The following is a 6,000-nucleotide window of genomic DNA, read 5'->3' on the forward strand; positions in this document are numbered from 1 at the left end:
GAGACCACAGGAGTGCTTGCTCAGATGGGGGTAGGAATGAGGAACAGGGTAATCAGGAATGGCATGACCATACTCAGGCTATGGGCCATTTGAGGGGCTGAACAGAGCTAGTGGGGTATAAAGCAATAATGGATGTGGCTATGGGCAGTTTCTCAGGGTAGGATGATAAGGCAGGTGCATCTGCTAACAAGGCAGACTCTCAGTCTTGTTCAGCTGGTTCTGGTTGACTGTCAGTTGCAGGCTTGATGCTTCTGGCTGGTACCCAAATGGGCTGTTCTGCATTCTCTGGAAAGACACAAGCATATCCTCAACCCTTGGTTAGCAGAGGGTGTGGTCCCTTCCATTCTCCTGTCAGGGGGTCTTTCCTCCTAACCATAGGGGCTGGGGTCTGGGATGGAAAGGATCCCCAGTGTTTATAAGCTGGGATGATCCCTTGGGAATCAAAACTAAGAAACTTGATAGTGAAAATGACCTCTGTCAAGGCAAGCTGTGGGTCTGAGGGCATATGATGGTTTTTCTGTCTTTGTAAGAAATCTTTAACCGTCCTATGAGTTCTTCCTGTCCCTGTGGGTTGTATGGGATACCTGTGGCAGACTGTATGTTCCAGGATGTCAGGAAGAAATTAAATTCCTGTGATGTATACGCTGGCCTTTTATCAGTCTTTATGGTCCAGGGGACACCAAGGACGAGCATGGCTGATTTAACCACCTTTATCACATTACTAGCCTTTTCTCCAGATTGGGCTGTTGCAAATACAGCCTTTGAATAAGTATCTACCACCACATGGACAAACTGAAGTTTACCAAAGGAGTTCATGTGGGTGACGTCCACTTGCCAGAGCTTATTAGGAGCAAGGCCTCACGGGGTCACTACTGCTTGTTGCAGTGGGCCTAATGGGGCGAGGGGTGCACAATTCTTGCAAGAGTGCACTAGGTGTTTGCATTGGCTCATTGTTATCTCTGGGAAAAGCAATTTTATGTCACTTGCTGAAATATGAAATTTTTGGTGTAGAATACAGGCTTGTTCTAGGTGTCCAATGGAAGCCGTGTTGCAGAAGATAAGACGATCAGCCTTTTTGTTGCCTTGGAAAATAAAGCCAGGTAACCCAGTATGTGATCTTATGTGTGAGATATACCATGGGTGTTTTCTGTTCTCTGCTCTTTAAGTGTTGTGAACATCTGGTCAATTGGCTTATTGGTCAGGTTAAAGACTGCAAAGGGGATCGTCTTTACTACCTGTACTGAGTATTTGCTGTCCGAAAACATATTTACCGGCCCATCCTGGCTAAGGAGTATAACCTTGATTATTGCCCTTTTTCTCCCAATTGTACTGATGCCCCGTGGGGTTCTACCTGGATCCTATCTTTTTCTGTTGAGGATTTGATCACTATTCCAAACAGGAACTTGTTGACATCTGTAAACGCACACGGTGCCATGGGTATATGTTGATTAGCAGGGAAAGCATGTATTGGATAGCCTATTTCTAAGGTTTGTAACGTCTGGAGTAGCCTGTCTGCTGGCAGGTCAACCTGTCCTGGGAAATTTATCATGAACTTTTGAAAGAGCATGCTAATCTGCATCACTGTCGACAGTTCTAATTGTGATAGGGGTAGGACCACTATGTCTGGCTCTGTGTTAAATATCTAATTGGCATAATATCTTAATTTAAGCCCCATCATAAGGATGGCATCTACTTTGTTAACTATTTTACGACACTCACTCCTGGCTATGTGCACCCAAGAAAGTGGTCTGTGTTGTTGCCAAATAACTCCTAAGGGGTCCTTGAGGGTATATATGGTTATGGCAAATAGAGGCACCTGAGGGTCATATCTAAAGGTTTTTAAACTTGATAACTGGGTGTTGATCTTTTCTATAGTGGATTTGGCTGCTGATGTCAATGTGATTTTTGAAGAAGGGCTGTTCCCCTTAGTCAGTAAATCGTATAGTGGTCTAAGCTCTGCAGGTGTTAGGGGAAGGAAGGGCTTCAGCCAATTGATTTGGCCGCATAGTTGCTGATGTTCATTAAGTGAGTATTTATACTGGACTTTTAGGTTTGGGCCCTTTGGAGATACATGGGAGGAGATTTGATAACCCAAGAATTGAAAGGGAGGAAAATATTATACCTTTCCTGTGGCAATAGACAAACCCAGGAATTGTAAATTTCTTACTGTATCACTTGCACAGGCATTCGGAGTTGCTGCATTGTCGTGAGCAAGTAAGATATCATCCACATAATGTATGACCAAGCACTGATCTTTAAGTGTGCTGGTCGCATGAGAAATGTATTTTTGGCAAATGGCAGGGCTATTTTTCATGCCTTGTAGGAGTACTGTCCACTGAAATCTTTTTGCAGGGAGCTGGAAATTGGGCTCTCACTGTAAAGGCGAAGTAGGCCTTATCCTGCTCTGTGATGGGAATGGAAAAGAAACAATCTTTGATATCAATGGTAACTATGTGGTATCCATTAGGAATGGCCCCTGGATGGGGAATGCCAGCCTGGAATGTTCCTATCTTTTTTGTGATTTTGTTGATGGCTCTCAAATCCTGTGGTAGCCTATATTTTCCGTTTCTTTGGTATCACAAAAATGGGTTTGTTATGAGGGCTAGTGGAGGGCTCTATGTGTCTCTTTTCCAATTGTTCCTGTACCAGTTCTCTAGGGATGCCAAGTTTGGGTTGTAATATTGGCCACTGCTCTACCCAGATGTTGCCTGTTTTTTCCCATTCAGTGGGGATTGGGCCTGGCTTTTGTATGAGGTGAGCAGTGACCACTAGAATTGGGGTGAATCTTACTTGTAGGCTCTCCATTAAAGCTGTTGGCTTGTGGAGATCTGTGATCCATAGTAAGGACCGCTGGCATTTGTGAGAGCACATCTCTCCCCCATAAGGTCGTGGAAACCTTAGCAATTAGGAGAAGGACATTTTGATGATATTGATTCTTCCAATCCATGAGCATGGAAAATTTTTCCATGTTTGGCATCTTCTTCTATTTCTTTCTTTAAGATTTTGTAATTCTCATCGCAGAGTTCTTTAACATCCTTGTTTAAGTTTATTCCAAGGCATTTGATTGTTTTTGTGGTTATTGTGAATGGGATTGATCTTAGAAGTTCTTTCTCAGCCATGGCATTTCCTGTGTATACAAAGGCATGGGTTTTTTGTGCATTGATTTTATATCCTGCTATTTGCTGAACACTTCTATGAGTTCCGATAGTCTCTTAGTAGAGTTCTTTGGATCCCCTAAATAAAGAATCATATCATCTGCAAAGGGGGATAGTTTGACTTCTTTCTTCCCAATTTGTATCCCTTTAATTTATTATTTTTTTTTTTTTTGCCTAATGGCTCTGACTAAAACATCCAGAACTATATTGTATAGCAGTGGTGAGAGTGAGCATCCCTGTCTGGTGCCAGATCTCAGTGGAAATGCTTTCAACTTTTCCCCATTCAATAGGATGCTGGCCGTGGGTTTTTGATAAATTGCTTTGATTGTATTGAGGAATGTTCCTTCTATACCCAATTTGCTTAGAGTTATCATCATGAAAGGGTGTTGTATTTTATCAAATGCTTTCTCTGCATCTATTGAGATAATCATATGGTTTTTCTTCTGCATTTTGTTAATGGGGTGTATCACATTGACGGATTTGCACACATTGAACCATCCCTGTAAACCAGGGATAAATCCCACTTGGTCTGGGTGGATGATCTTTCTGATGTGTTGTTGCATTCTATTGGCCAGAATTTTATTGAGGATTTTTGCGTCTATGTTCATCAGGAATATTGGTCTGTAACCTTCTTTCAATGCTGCATCTTTTTCAGGCTTAGGGATTAAGGCGATGCTGGCTTCATAGAAAGAATTTGGGAGGATTCCCTCTTTTTTGACTGTTCTGAATAGTTTGCGAAGAATTGGAGTTAGTTCTTTAAATGTCTGGTAGAATTCAGCAGTGAATCCATCTGGTCCTGGACTTTTCTTTGTCCCCCCACAAGGCCTCTGGCTGAGCTCCAGGATGGACAGGAGCCACCCACCCCTAGAGCCCCACCTTCACCTACTGAACCAAATCTGGTTTGGGGCCCTAAGAAGGATTCAACTCCAGCTTGAAGAGAGCCCCTGTGAGAGCCACATGAATGCTGGGAAGAATTTTCTGGTGAAGCATGGGTGGCAGAAGAGAAGAGCATTGATGCTGTGGGGAAAGGTTGTGGAGACCATTCCTCAGAGACCAGCAGTGTAGAAAGACCGGTCCCACCTGTCCTCCTCTGTGTGTGGGAGCGAAACTAAGAATCTGAACACAGATGTGGATGACTAGAGTGGGAGGGCTGGAGGGGTGAAAGGAGTTTGGATTAAAAATCTGGGGCAGCTGGGTGTGGCTCATGTGTGACAGACACACTAATAGGAGATATTAATGGGGCAGCCAGCTGGGGTATATGAAAACTCCTCACAATTTTTATGTTGTAAATTTAAAATTAACAACACTCATAACATTTTAGAAAATATTTATTTGAAAGGCTAAGTTAGATGAATGGGGGCAAGGAAAGAGAGGGAGAGATCTTCCATCTGCTGGTTTACTCCCCAAATGGCCACCACAGCAGAGCTGGGCCAGACTGAAGCCAGGAGCCTGGAGCTCCATCCGGGACTCCTCCATGGGTGCGGGGGCCCAAATCCTTGGCCCATCATCTGCTGCTTTCCCAGGTGCATTAGTGGGCAGCTGGATCAGAAGTGGAGCAGCTGAGACTCAAACCTGAGTTCATATGAGATGCTGGTGACACACAAGATGGTGGTGACACAACACCAGCCCTATAATAAAATATGTTTTAGAAAGAAAGCAATATCAGCAGAGCACACATGCACACTTTGCTTTCAGAGGGGACAAGACAATGTGGAAGACGAAGCCTGCAGTGGACGGCCAGCCCCACCAGTGTGCAAGGGGAAAAGGCAGTCTTGTGAGCGCCTAGGGCAGAAACAGCAGCCAACGTATCAGATTTCTCAAGGGACTCAGCTTACACAACTCCAGCTGAAATGTTCAAGGGCAACAAACTTTGTTTTTAAGATTTATTTATTTGAAAGGCAGAGTGACAGCGAGAGAGAGACAGAAAGACAGAGAGACAGAGAGAGTTACATACAGTGAGAAAAAGAGACAGAAAGGTCTTTGATCCACTGGTTCATTTCCCAGGTGGCCACAATGGTCATAACTGGGCTCTTTCTCCATCTCTTTCTGTCCGCTCCATGGCTGAGGGCTTCCTCCAAAGCCCTATGCATTTTTATTCCCTCTCTCTCTCTCTCTCTCTCTCGAGCTGGGAGTAAACTGCATGCTTGGCACTTGCCTTGACAGTGTGTGGGTGTGGGTGTGTGTTTGTGTCTGTGTGTGTGGGTATGTATGCATGCATGTATGTGTATGTACATGTGTGTATGTATGTATGTATGTGGGTGTGTATGTATGCATGTATATGAATATATGTATGTGTGGGGGAGTGGGTGTGCATGTATGCATTTATGTGTAAGTATGTATGTACCTGGGAGTGGGTGTGTCTGTGTGTATGTATGCATGTATGTGTTTGTATGAAGGTGGGGGAGGGGTGTGTCTGGGTGTGTACGTATGCATGTGTGTGTATGTATGTATGAATGTGTGTAAATGCCTCTGTAGGTTGGTGTGTGGGTGCATCTGTGTGTGTGTGTGTGTGTGGCTGTGTATGAATGTATGTATGTCTATGTCTCTATGTCTGTGTCTTTCTGTTAGTGTGTATCTATGGGTACATATATATATATGTCTGTGTGTCTTTCAGTGTGTGTGTGTGTCAGTGTATCCATGTGTGTGTGTCTCTGTGTGTGTGTCTGTGTCTGTCTGTCTTGTGTGTGTTTGTGTGTGGGTTTGTATGTATGTGTGTGTGTCTGTGTGCGTGTGCGGCAGCAGGACATCTTCCCCTCATGAAGTTCAAGCTCCCGTAGAAAATGCATGACCATGAGATCAGGCTCTGTCTTCCACGGTGCATTTTCCAAAATCCCTTTGCGAGACC

This window comes from Oryctolagus cuniculus, chromosome 18 (assembly GCF_964237555.1).
Source record: "Oryctolagus cuniculus chromosome 18, mOryCun1.1, whole genome shotgun sequence".
Lineage (NCBI taxonomy): Eukaryota > Metazoa > Chordata > Mammalia > Lagomorpha > Leporidae > Oryctolagus > Oryctolagus cuniculus.